Source organism: Pinus tabuliformis, chromosome 2_1 (genome assembly GCF_031772625.1).
Source record: "Pinus tabuliformis cultivar Carrire ecotype Pingquan chromosome 2_1, CPIR1, whole genome shotgun sequence".
Classification (NCBI taxonomy): domain Eukaryota; kingdom Viridiplantae; phylum Streptophyta; class Pinopsida; order Pinales; family Pinaceae; genus Pinus; species Pinus tabuliformis.
The window spans coordinates 409,196,105-409,208,526 of NC_142299.1; positions in this window are offsets into that span (position 1 = coordinate 409,196,105).

A 12,422-nucleotide genomic window follows, 5' to 3' on the forward strand; every position below is an offset into this window, starting at 1 on the left:
AAGCAAGCCCCTAGGGCTTGGTATACCCCCATTGATAGCTACTTGATGAAGCTTGGATTTACGAGAAGAAATGCTAACCCAAACCTCTATTTCAAAGTCATCCAAGGTATGCCCTTGATTTTGATATTATATGTTGATAGTTTATTCTTGACAGGTGGATAACCTCTTAATATCTAGTGTAAGAGGGAGTTGGCCTCTGATTTTGACATGAAGGACCTTGGTTTGATGCAATATTTCTTGGGCTTAGAGGTGTGGTAGAGATTTAGTGAGATTTTCCTTTCTCAAGGAAAACATGTTGTCAAGTGGTTGGAGAGATTTGGTATGGTGGAATGTAAGTCCATGGCCACATCGATGAAGATGAAATTTAAGAATCTATGTGGTGAAGTTGCAGGACCTTATTTGGAAAATCCTTCTGAGTACCAACAATTGATTGGGGCACTAATTTTTTTGTTGAAAAATAGACCAGGTATATGTTTTGCAGTCAACACTTTGAGTCAAATATAAAGTGGGGCCTCTACATGTGCACTGGGTTGCTTCCAAGCATGGGTTGAGATACCTACATGGGACGATCAATCATGGATTGAGATATATTACCAAAGATGTATGAATTCATGGATACACTAATTTTGATTGGGCCGGATTTATCATTGACAGGAAGAGCACATAAGGGTGTTATTATAGCCTGGGGTCTGCCATGTTATCTTGGATGAGCAGGAAGGAAAATTTTGTTTCCATTAACATAACCAACGATGAGTATATTGTTGCTAGCATGGCTAACTGTGAGATAGTATGGTTGAGGAAGCTCTTTAGAGATTTGTTTGAGCAAAGACTGGATACGACTATGATATATTGAGACCACAAGAGCGGGACTTTCAGAGAATCTTGTGTGTCACGACATTTACAAGAATATAGAGATCAGATATCACTATATCTAGGATATGGTGCAGAGAGGAGCTATTAAACTGCAATGCATCATGATAGATGAGGATATAGTTGAAAATCCTACAAAGCCTTTGCTGAAAGGTAAGTTATTGTTCTTTAGAGAGTAGCTTGGACTAATGGATGTGACCCTTCTAGGAAGGGGTCACGATTGATCACAAACACCGAGCTTTTAGAGCTCCTAGGGGCATGGGGTACTCCTTTAGAGCTATAGGGTTTGAGGATCCTTATATTTTTATAAGTTGATCTCCCCTAGTCAAGTCTGGACTTGACGAAGTACATACCCTAACATGCATCCTACCCACAAGCTCAACTTGTTGGGATTATCACTCATCTAGCCAATGAGTGAGGAGACTTGGGTTTGGAGGGTCTTTAACCATGTCAAACACATCTAGTACATTGATATTCGAGATGCATGGTTTTCAACCAATTGATCACTAAAAATATTAAGTTGGGTGACATAGGGTTCGGAGGATGTTTTTCACTTGTGGAAAATCAATCTCCCCTATTGTATAGGGACAAACCCTATGATTTTTATTTATTTATTTTAAAAATACTAAAAATAAAACCATAAGAAAATAGCATTGGGAAATAAAAAATTATTAAGCATTATATAAAACTTTCCTGAATTTCACTTTATTGAACATATCATCTAATTTACATGTTGTTAACTAAAACCATAATGAAGTCATACAAAAGAATATTATAACAACATAGGTACCATTCACTAGGAGACGAGATTCAACTTGACTTGCCGCTATTTTCCCTCCTTTGTTGTCAGTCGCCTCTAAGTGTCAATGTTGACGTGCTTAATCCAAATGCAAATGACCCACCGGTTGACCTCCCAGCCTACTCCTTGGGTACTCTTCTTCCCCACGGACCCCCTGTCAGGCCAGGCAGTAAGTCCACAAAAAAAAAATTGATCCGTGTATTATTCCATAGGTAGGTTATTGTTATATACAATAGGGAGTGACTGTTGAGTTCATTTCCCGATGACTGTTCACATTCCTAATTTAATTATTTACATAAAATTCACCCAATCATGAAGATTAGGTATCAACATTCCCCCCCTTAATCTGAAGGGATGTTGGTGAGTCCAAGCATCATTCTGAATCGTTCAAGCTTTTCCCTTCCAAGTGCTTTGATGAAGATGTCTGCAATTTGCTCATTTGTGGAACAATGATGGAGATGGATTGTTTTGGCCTCAACATGATGTTGAATCAGATGATATTTAGTATTGATATGCTTCATTCGATCATGGAACTTTGGGTTCTTGGCCAACTTTATTGCAGAGGTATTGTCAATCATGAGTGGAGTTGATTGTACTTGTTTTACTGCAAATCTTCAAGATTTTTCCTGAGCCACACAATTTCTTTTGTTGCTTCAGCTGCTGCCACATATTCTGCTTCTGTTGTGGAATCTTGTTGGAATTGATTGTTTGCGTGATCTCTAGGAGACAGCTCCTGATCCAAGACTCATAGCATATCCTGAAGTTGATACCCCAGTTTCTTTGTCTCCATCGAAGTATGAACCAGAGTATCCAATCAAACTGAAGTCGTCCACCTGTGTATACTTGATTCCAAAGTCTTGAGTTCCCTTCAAGTACCTTAGAACTCTTTTAGCAGCAGACCAATGTCCCTCACAAGGCTTTTGCATAAACCTGGAGAGGATTCCAACAGCAAACGAAATGTCTGGTCTGGTTGTAGTTAGGTAGTTGAGACTTCCTACAAGCTGTCTATACTTTGTTGCATCCTCAAATTCTTTTCCTTCAATAGATGTGAGCTTTAAGTTTTGTTCCATTGGAGTAATGAGAGGATTGCACTCTGTCATGCTAAACCTGTTCAACAGATCTCCAATGTATTTCTTTTGAGAAAGAAATATGGACTTTGGATGTTGGTTTACTTCAATGCCAAGATAGTAATGAACATAGCCCAAATCAGTCATTTCAAAACTTTTCCCCAATTCCTTCTTTATGGATGAAATGTAGCTTTCATTGTTCCCTGTCATCAAAAGATCATCTACATATACCACAAGATATACCACTGTTTTGCCAACTTTCTTGACAAATAAAGTTGCATCATCAAGATCAAAATGTTTGAAATTGAGTTTCAGAAGATGCTCAGTTAGTTTTTCATACCAGGCTCACGATGCTTGTTTGAGGCCATACAAGGACTTCACAAGCTTGCATACTTTATGTTCATGTCCTTTCACAGCAAATCCTTCAGGCTGAGACATAAAAACATTCTCTTTTAGATCTCCATTCAAGAAAGCAGTTTTTACATCCATTTGATGGACTTTCCAACCGTTCTGAGCAGCTAGTGCAAAGAGTCTCCGGATGGTAGCCCATTTTGCTGTGGGGGAAAAAGTCTCCTCATAATCGACCCCTTCCTTCTGTGCAAAACCTTTTGCCACAAGCCTAGCTTTGTGCTTGTCAAGTGAGCCATCAGCTTTATACTTGTTCTTGTAGACCCACTTGCAGCCAATTGGTTTGGTTCCAAATGGAGGATCAATCAGCTTCCAAGTGTCTTTCTTTATGAGGGCATCATACTCCTTTTGCATCGCTTCTTTCCATTCATCATGAGAAGCAGCTTCTTTGAAGGAAGTTGGTTCAAAATCTATAGACAAGTTCAATTCACAATCGTAAGAAACATCCATATCAACAGGTGAATTAGAGTCATCTACATCACCTCCATTTTGTCGGTTTGAATTTCTAGTTCCTGTTTTTCCAATTTCATCAGGATGAACACTTTCAAGTGTCTTTGTCAGCCACTTTGGGGGACCTTTCTGAGATGGTCCAGGCTGGTCTATTGATTGAGTTGGGACTGAATCAAGATTGAGTCTCCCAATTCTATTAATTACATCACTTAAAGCATCATCCGTTGTTGGAGTTTCATGCGGGGGAGAGTGTTCTTCAGAAGAAGATTCCACATGTTGATCTAGTATAGGAATCCCCCCTTCAAGATGTGGAATCTGATTATCAAATTCTTGAAATGATTTTGTTTTTGCGGATCTATCCAAGCGATCAAGTTGCCGCTCAACAACATTGTTAGTTTTGGATGATTCAAGGAAAATTACATCTCTAGATACAACAAATTTCTTATTTACTTCATCATAGAGGCGATATGCTTTGGAGGTGTTTGAATACCCCAGGAAGATACACTTACAACTTCTAGCACCAAGTTTGTTTCTATGTACCTTTGGTATCAAAGCATAACAAGTAGAACCAAAGACCCTGAGATGTTTTACCGAAGGAACATGTCCGTACCACAATTCATAAGGAGTCTTGTTTCTTATAGCATTAGATGGACATCTTTTCTTTATATATGCAGCACATAGAACAACATCAGCCCAAAACATTATCTTTACATTTTTGACTAAAAGCATGGATCGTACCATATTCAAGATTGTTCTATTCATTCTTTCAGCTACACCATTCTGTTGGGGATTATAAGGCACAGTTGTTTGATGTTTGATCCCATGTTGGCGAAGATAGTTTTCAAATTCATTTGATGTGTATTATTTTCCATTATTAGTGCGAATAGACCCAATATGAGATTGTGCATCATTTTCAATCCATTTATGAAAATTATTGAATGTTTGAAAAGCATCAGATTTGTTCTTTAATAAATAAACCCAACACATTCTGGTGTAGTCATCAATAAACGTCATGATATATTTATTTCCATTTGCAGAAGGAACAAGCATTGGACCACATAAATTTGAATGAATGAGTTCAAGTTTCCTATGTGCTCTTGAATGTGAATCATGAAAAGACTGTTTGCTATGCTTTCCTAGAATGCAAGCATCACATTGCTTAAGTTTTCTAGGAATTGTAGGCAAACCAGTAACACCATTTTTCTTCAATAAGCGGAGACTATCATAGTTCAAATGTCCAAATCTAGCATGCCATAATAAACTTGATGGAAGTGTACCTTCTTCATAATGAGAATTGTATGAGAAATGTTGTGCATGAGTAGAGGTTCCTTGCAGTTTGAGGAGCCTTTCTTTTTCTATTCCCCTCATGACAAGTGAGTGGTCAGATGCTTTTCTTACCTCAAGCTTGCCATCAAACATATGAATGGAGTGACCTTGCTGGCAGATGTGGACCAAGGAAAACAAGTTTCTCTTGAGCTGTGGGAGATATAGAACATGATCCAGAAGAAAGTTTGGAAGACTAGGCAGTTTAAGCTTGATTGTGCCAAGCCCTGATGGCTTGATTTTTGATTGATCTGCAAAGTATACTGCTCCATCAACATTGTCAGTGAAATCTTCAAAAAAATATTTTCTATGAGTCATGTGGCAGGTTGCTCCTGAATCAAGCAACCGATCATTTTTCCATGAAGCAAGTGAAGCATTAAACAAATCTTCATTTACTCCAATATTACATTGTGCCTCAACATAGTGAGCGGATTCAGGTGCTTTACCTTTGTTTGTATCATCAATTTTACCTTTCTGTTGGTTTCTTTTTTGCTCAATTTTGTCCCATGGTAGCTTGCATGTAGAGGCATTATGTGATCCATTTCTTTTGCAGTGAATGCAGTGCAAATCTGCCTTTTCTCCTTGAGAATGTCTGCCCCCCTTGCCTCTGAAATATCTTCCTCTTCCTCTTCGTCCACCTCTTCCTCTTGTAGAATCTTGAGCAGGATGCTTTTCTTTATGAGCAAGGCACACAGTCTCTTCAGAAGATTCAGGGGCTGTCTTCTTTCCAAAAGCTTTCTCTCTTTCAACAAACTTTTTCACAAGAGAGTCAAAGGTTATATCTTTGAGATTTCCATTTGCTTGCAATGACTCAAGATAATTGGAGTAAGTAGGATAAAGTGCCTTGAGAAAATCAATAAGGGGAATATCCAGCTCAACCTTAGTGGAATTGATATCATGCATTATAGACTTTACTTCAGATGCAAGAGCAAGAGGATCATTATTTTGCTGTTCAAGAGTGAAGAGTTTAATCATGAGTTGAACAATTTCAAGTGCAGAATGTGAGTCATAGAGTTCTTTCAACTTTTGTAAAGCTTCAAAGGCAGTTGAATATGGCGAAATATGGTGACTCACCTCTTCATTTACAGATGTTGCAATTAATGCATAGGCTTTGCTGTTCTTGTTTTCCCAAATGACGAGCTCTTTGTCTGAGGTAGGCTGTACTGGGTCATTGTCTCCTTCTCCGACACACACTCCTTTCCACAACTCATTGAAGATGAGGGTGTGTTTTATCATCCAGGACCATTCAGGATAGTTCTCCTTGCCAGTGAGAACTATTCCCACCATGGATATGATTTAATGCATTTTGTAAAAAAAAATATTTCTGCTGATAGAAAAATACTTCTACTAGCAAAGAGAAAAACTATGTTTATCCATATAGAATATCACCATTTGTAATTTCAACCTTATTTCATACAATATATCAAGCATCCATGCCCTTGACAAGAAAGAATTGCTTAATGCACCATTATCAATATATTGTATTCCTTAAATCCAGAATGACTAATAAAATAAGGAAAATCTTGAGCAAAATTGTTTCTGCTCAACGCCCCTTCTTTTTTCTTAGTGATACCAAAGCTAGTAAAACACCTTCACAGTCTTAACATTTGCCACAAATAAATTAAACTATTACTCTTTTAACCCTCTGCGCTGATGTAATCATAAGACTGTGGGAAAAATTACGGAAATATGGCCATTTTTCAAACCAATAATAATACAAAGCAACCGAGGATCATCTCACAGAGCAGTGAATCAATTACATGAAAACCGAACCTCACACTAGTACGAAAACGTGTTGGCTGGATATCAATAGAGGCGATCCCTGAATAGCTTTTGCAATGGAATCTGTCGATTCAAATTCGATAAATGCAGAAGCACTTGATCCCTCATTCATCAGTTATGATACTGAACAATCAGGCATGCATATCAGATCCATTAACAAAACATCACCACGAAGAAGCACTTGATCCCTCATTCATCAGTTATGATATCGTTCAGACTAGAGTTTTTTGAAAGGAATATGACCAGCGTTCAACTATTTTGAAAAGAATATGACCAGCGTTCAAACCAACGTTTTTGAAAGGAATATGACCAAAGTTCAACTATTTTTTGAAAAGAACCTGTCCAAGGATTCGAACCGCAGGCAGACTATAGTGTTACCATTTCATGAGAATTCAGAGACAGAAAAAGAATAGACGAGTGAGAAAACTATAACAATGAATGCAAAGCAGGCAGATTACCAGGGCGTACCGCTTTGGAACACCACACAGCGGACAAGGGTTTTGGTATGGGTGTAGGTAGTCGAAAGCTCTTTATGATCTAGCTGTTGCAATTTCGTATGCTCCGGAGGGTGATTTCTGTCAAGAGGACGACTTAAACAATCAACATAGACATCCTGCAGCTTCTAATGTGGAGATGGGTGGCAGAGTCGTAATACCATGGCGGTATGGCAGCAGTGGGCGTTATACCATGACAGAGTTGTAATACCATGCAGCAGTGGTATTTTAATGGACATGTGTCAAAATTATATGGATTTGATCAACGTTCTGCATGTCAGGCTTGTATGGAGCAGAGCGCAGGTAAAACAGAATATGGCAGAACGCATGCAATATCAGACAACACTCAGTCACTGAATTATATGGAGAGCAGAGGAGCAGACAAGGGAGTTACAAGGCACAATAGCTAAAAAGGAGGAGCTGGCTCTGATACCATGTCAGGCCAGGCAGTAACTCCACAAAACAAAAACTGATCCATGTATTATTCCATAGGTAGGTCATTGTTATATACAATAGGGAGTGATTGTTCAATTCATCTCTTGATGACTGTTCACATTCCTAATTTAATTATTTACATAAAATTCACCCAATCATGAAGATTAGGTGTCAACACCCCCAAGCTGCAATGGGGTTCTACAACAGAGGAATTTTTTAGCTGGTAGAGGAGAGCACTCTTTGGCTCAAGAACCCCCTCTCTAAAGTCCGCTACCTCACAAAATTCACTATAGCTCGTAGTCACTACTATGACATAGTCTCATCCATCCAACAATAGGGTAAAGAAAAGTCCCCTCTCCCATGGCCCGCCCCTTCTTTTATAGGAGTCCTCATAGGTGACTTTTGGCCTTTCATGCTTAATTAATTATTTTTGATATTCCAATAGTTTGATTATTCACCCACCCATGTGTCACTCTCTCATCAAGGATCTCCAAAATTATTTATATAAATTTTAATTTAAAAATAATATTCTTCCTCAGCTCAACAAGATTCCTATTTCATCTCCTAGTTGTCTCTCGATCCCCCTTTTTACTCCTTAATTTTTGTTCATTACTAAAGTCAATTGATAAGTCAAGATTTGATCCCTTATCTACTCCCTAATTTAACTCAAGTTATCTCTTAGATGGATATTCTTATGTTGGTTGTTGCCACATGGAGGCTCTCTAAATTTCTCTAAAATTTAATTTATAAATCTTAATTTAATTCACCATCCTCTTCTCTTAATTAGGTTTAATTATTTTAGGATTAATATTTATACTTGCATTTATGTCCCTCTTTTCCCTTTTTACCTTATTAAATTACATTATCTACCTAAAATTTTCCAACATGGGAAGGGTAGAGTTTTTAAGGTAAAATATTTATTTCTTCCTATGATCTTCTTAACCCAAGTTTTATTCTTGATTTAATTAGCTCAGTTTCAAACATAATTTACCCTTGATGTGAATTTACATGGTTTTCATATATTGATTATATTTATTAATTTATTTATTTTTAATGATTCCAAGGGTGCCAAGTTTGTTCATGTCCTTCAAGAACTTCCCTTGAAGTTCCAAGGGTGTCATGCCTAACAATTTATTTGTGATGTCAAAGATGCCAAGTTGGTCATGCCCTTCAAGAAATTCCCTTGAAGCTCCAAGGGTGCTACACCACTTTCCCTTCAAGCATTCAATGGATACGAGGGGAAAGTATAGGTGTAATGGCATAGACCACTATCATCTCTTATGTTCCCTGCTATAATGAGACTAATGGTGTCGGGGATCAAGGAATCCATCTTGATGCGTGCCCCCCAGTAAAATCCTCATGAGTGACCCAACTTTAGGACTTGCCCCCATGACATCGTGATCTTCAAGGCAAAGGTGTTTCAACCTTTCTAGCCCAAGTCATAGTGGGAGTGCTAGTGGGTGAGATTAGGGACACTGCCCCACCCCTCCCATGCAGTTCCATTCATTTGTACAACCCCATCACCCATATGTGAGTCATTCGGCCAAGCAACTAATCTTTACCTGCAACCACTAACATATCATCAGAATATAAATAAACATATATAGCGGGTTTCAAAATTGTCTTAGAATTTCAAAGATAAAATAATACAAATTTTCATCAAATCAGTTGTCGTCAACTCGTCATATGCGATTGCCTCTGGTTGGTTCCTGCCATACTCAATAATAATTAGTAATAAGGTTTCTCAGTGTTAGTCATTGTCATAATAGCATCATCAACATCACCTAGTCATTTGCATCATTGTTCATTGTGAACCAGAACTAATGCAAGTAGGTAACATAGGGGACACATCCATCATGGCTATTATCATCATAACATCAATGGAAACATACATATCCATCAACGCTGTCAACATCACAACATCAATAGAAAACATACCTATCCATCAAAGCTATCATCATCATGATATCAATAGAGAGCATACATATCCTTTACTGCTATCATCATCATGATATCAATAGAGAGCATACATATCCTTTACTACTATCATCATCATAAATTCAATAGAGACCAAACATAACCATTTATGTTGCAATAATCATAATATCAATATAGAACATGCATAACCATTAATGCTACAATCATCATAATACCAATAGAGAACATGCATAACCATTAATTCTACAATCATCATAATACCAATAGATAACATACATAACCATTAATGTTATCTTCATCATAATATCAATGGAGAACATACATAGACATCACAACCACTAATAATAGAGTCATGTGTCCGAATCCTCAACCTAAGGTCCTCAAAGAATAAAGTGTGGGCCTTAGAGCTAAATAAATGTTAATGTCATATCACTGTAGGTCGACTAGAGCGGGATACTACATATTGTCAAAGATATAGTGCTTGGAGGATCTTTACCAGAGTTGTAAATTTATCTCCCCTGTTATCTAGATGGATTGTTCAATCAGCCGGTCAGACATAGGGTTTGGAGGATATTTACCCCAGTGGTAAATTGATCTTCGTATTGTCGTTGGATATAAGGTTTAAAGGATATTTACCCTAGTGGTAAATTGGTATCCCCTATGATGATTATTATTCTATAGATCAATACATCATTGTTCAACATATGAGAATAGATGAGAAGAGACAAGATATGATATGATGATGATCTGAGACAAGAATAATGATGTAGTCATAAATTTCTTCCTAGTTGAGAGGGAGTGTTGAAAATTAGAAGCCGAGGGAGAAATTTTCCCATTTAGAAAGCCCAAAAACCCCTAAGGAGACCCCACTAGCCCTTGGAAAAATTAAATTTGCAACATGGGAAAATATTGTTTTTAATGTGGCATCAAGTCACGTAAAAAAATACAAGTCGATCTAAAGGAGAAATTTAACCTCCTAAACCACATATAAATACACCTAAGGTCAAATCACTTGGAGGCATAACATCATATCATAATTCTTCTTCATTGGTTCGATTTGTTATGAAAATTGTAGGGTTTGAGCTCACATGTGCAAAGAGGAGAGAGAGAATACTATGGAAGCATTGAATTTTCTATTTTGGAACCTTCAACCAACATTGACTTTGGGAACTTTTGTCTTGGTTTGACTTTTTTGGAATATCTAGAAGGCTAAATTCAGGAGAGAGAAGACTAAAATTTTCTGGACACTTTAACCAACATTAACCACAGATGTACAACCAGGGTTTCCACATGCCAAACTTTGAATTTGACCAAAATTTGTTGATTGTTTTGATTGATTTTGACTGAGAAGAAGATGCCACATTATTTGAATTGTTGAATGAAAATTTTGGAGCATATTTGAGCTTTGACTTTGATTGGTTAGGGCTACATTGACTGCTATTGAATTTGACTTTCCCAGGGCTAGAAAATAGCAAAATTGTTGTTTGACAAGATTTGACTATATTGCTCATATTTGATTGGACATTGGATTGGTTGACTTGAAAGTCAAATATTTAACCTTTGACTAGTTGTTGATGTACTTGGACTATGCATCTCTCTTTTGAATATTTGTTGAATCTCTAATAGAGGAAGAATCCGGTTAGGGTTTTGCCCCTTGTGGGGTTTTTCCTTGGTCTTTGACCAAAAATCGTTGTGTCTCTATTTATCTTGCCTATCTTCTATTGTGCATATTTTTTACTGTTCTGTCTACAATTGCTTATTATCATTGCATGATTGAATTGAAAAAGTGATTGCTATTGGAAAAAATTATTTGTTAAAGTGTTTGTTACAAAATAAAACATTGAAAAATTAACACCCACTTGGTTCCTATGACATTCTTATCCTTTGGACGAGGTACTAGTTCCCATGTTCCACTCTTTTTAATTTGTTTCTTCTCTTCTTCCATTTCTTTTATCCAGTGAGGGTACTTGCTTGAGTGAAATTCTCTGCTTAGATTGTGGATAGAAGGGAAATATTATTCCTTTTTGGTGTGTTTGTCAATTTTCTTTGAGTTTGTATTCCTCCATCCACATCTCCAATGGTTTTTTCTTCTAGATGATGCTTGTTTATAAAATTTAACTTTGATGTTGTTCAAGATGGTCACTCCTTTTAGCCCCGAGGGATAGCTCAAATGGTCGAGTTCCCGTTGCTAGTACTCTCCCGGTTTGGGAGGTCACCGGGTCAAATCTCCTCGACGCCCTCGGGGTTAGGCCTGATATGGCCGACCGGCAGATCCCTTCGGGTGGAGCTGCCCCGCTTCTCTATGTGGACGTAGCGGCCACTCCGGTGCCCGTGAACCACACAAAAAAAAAGAAAAAAAAAAAAAGATGGTCACTCCTTTTGATTTTTTGGGTCTTTCTCTTCTTTTGCAACACCTTTCTTTGGATATTCAAGGATAGGGTCTTCTTCATTGGTTTGAACTACTTATTTTTCAAGAAGAGCCTCATCTATATTTACATCAAGGTTTTCAACTATCTTCCACAAATGATTGTTGTAGCATTTATAGGCCTTCCTTCTTAATGAGTATCCAAGGAAAATTCCTCCACCTCCCTCCAAATTATTTCCTTTAAATCAACTTCCAACAACATTGTTCTTGCACTCTTTTGTACAAATATATTATTTCTTTCTACTACTCTATTTTGTTGTGGAGTCCTAGGAACATAAAGTTCCCTTTTGATTCCATATTTTTCACAGAATTCATTGAATTCTCCTGAGGTAAATTCCCCACCTCTATTTGTTCTTAAGAATTTGATCTTCAACTCACTTTCATTTTCAACCGTCGCTTTGAAAGTTTTAAAACAATCTAGTGCTTCTGAC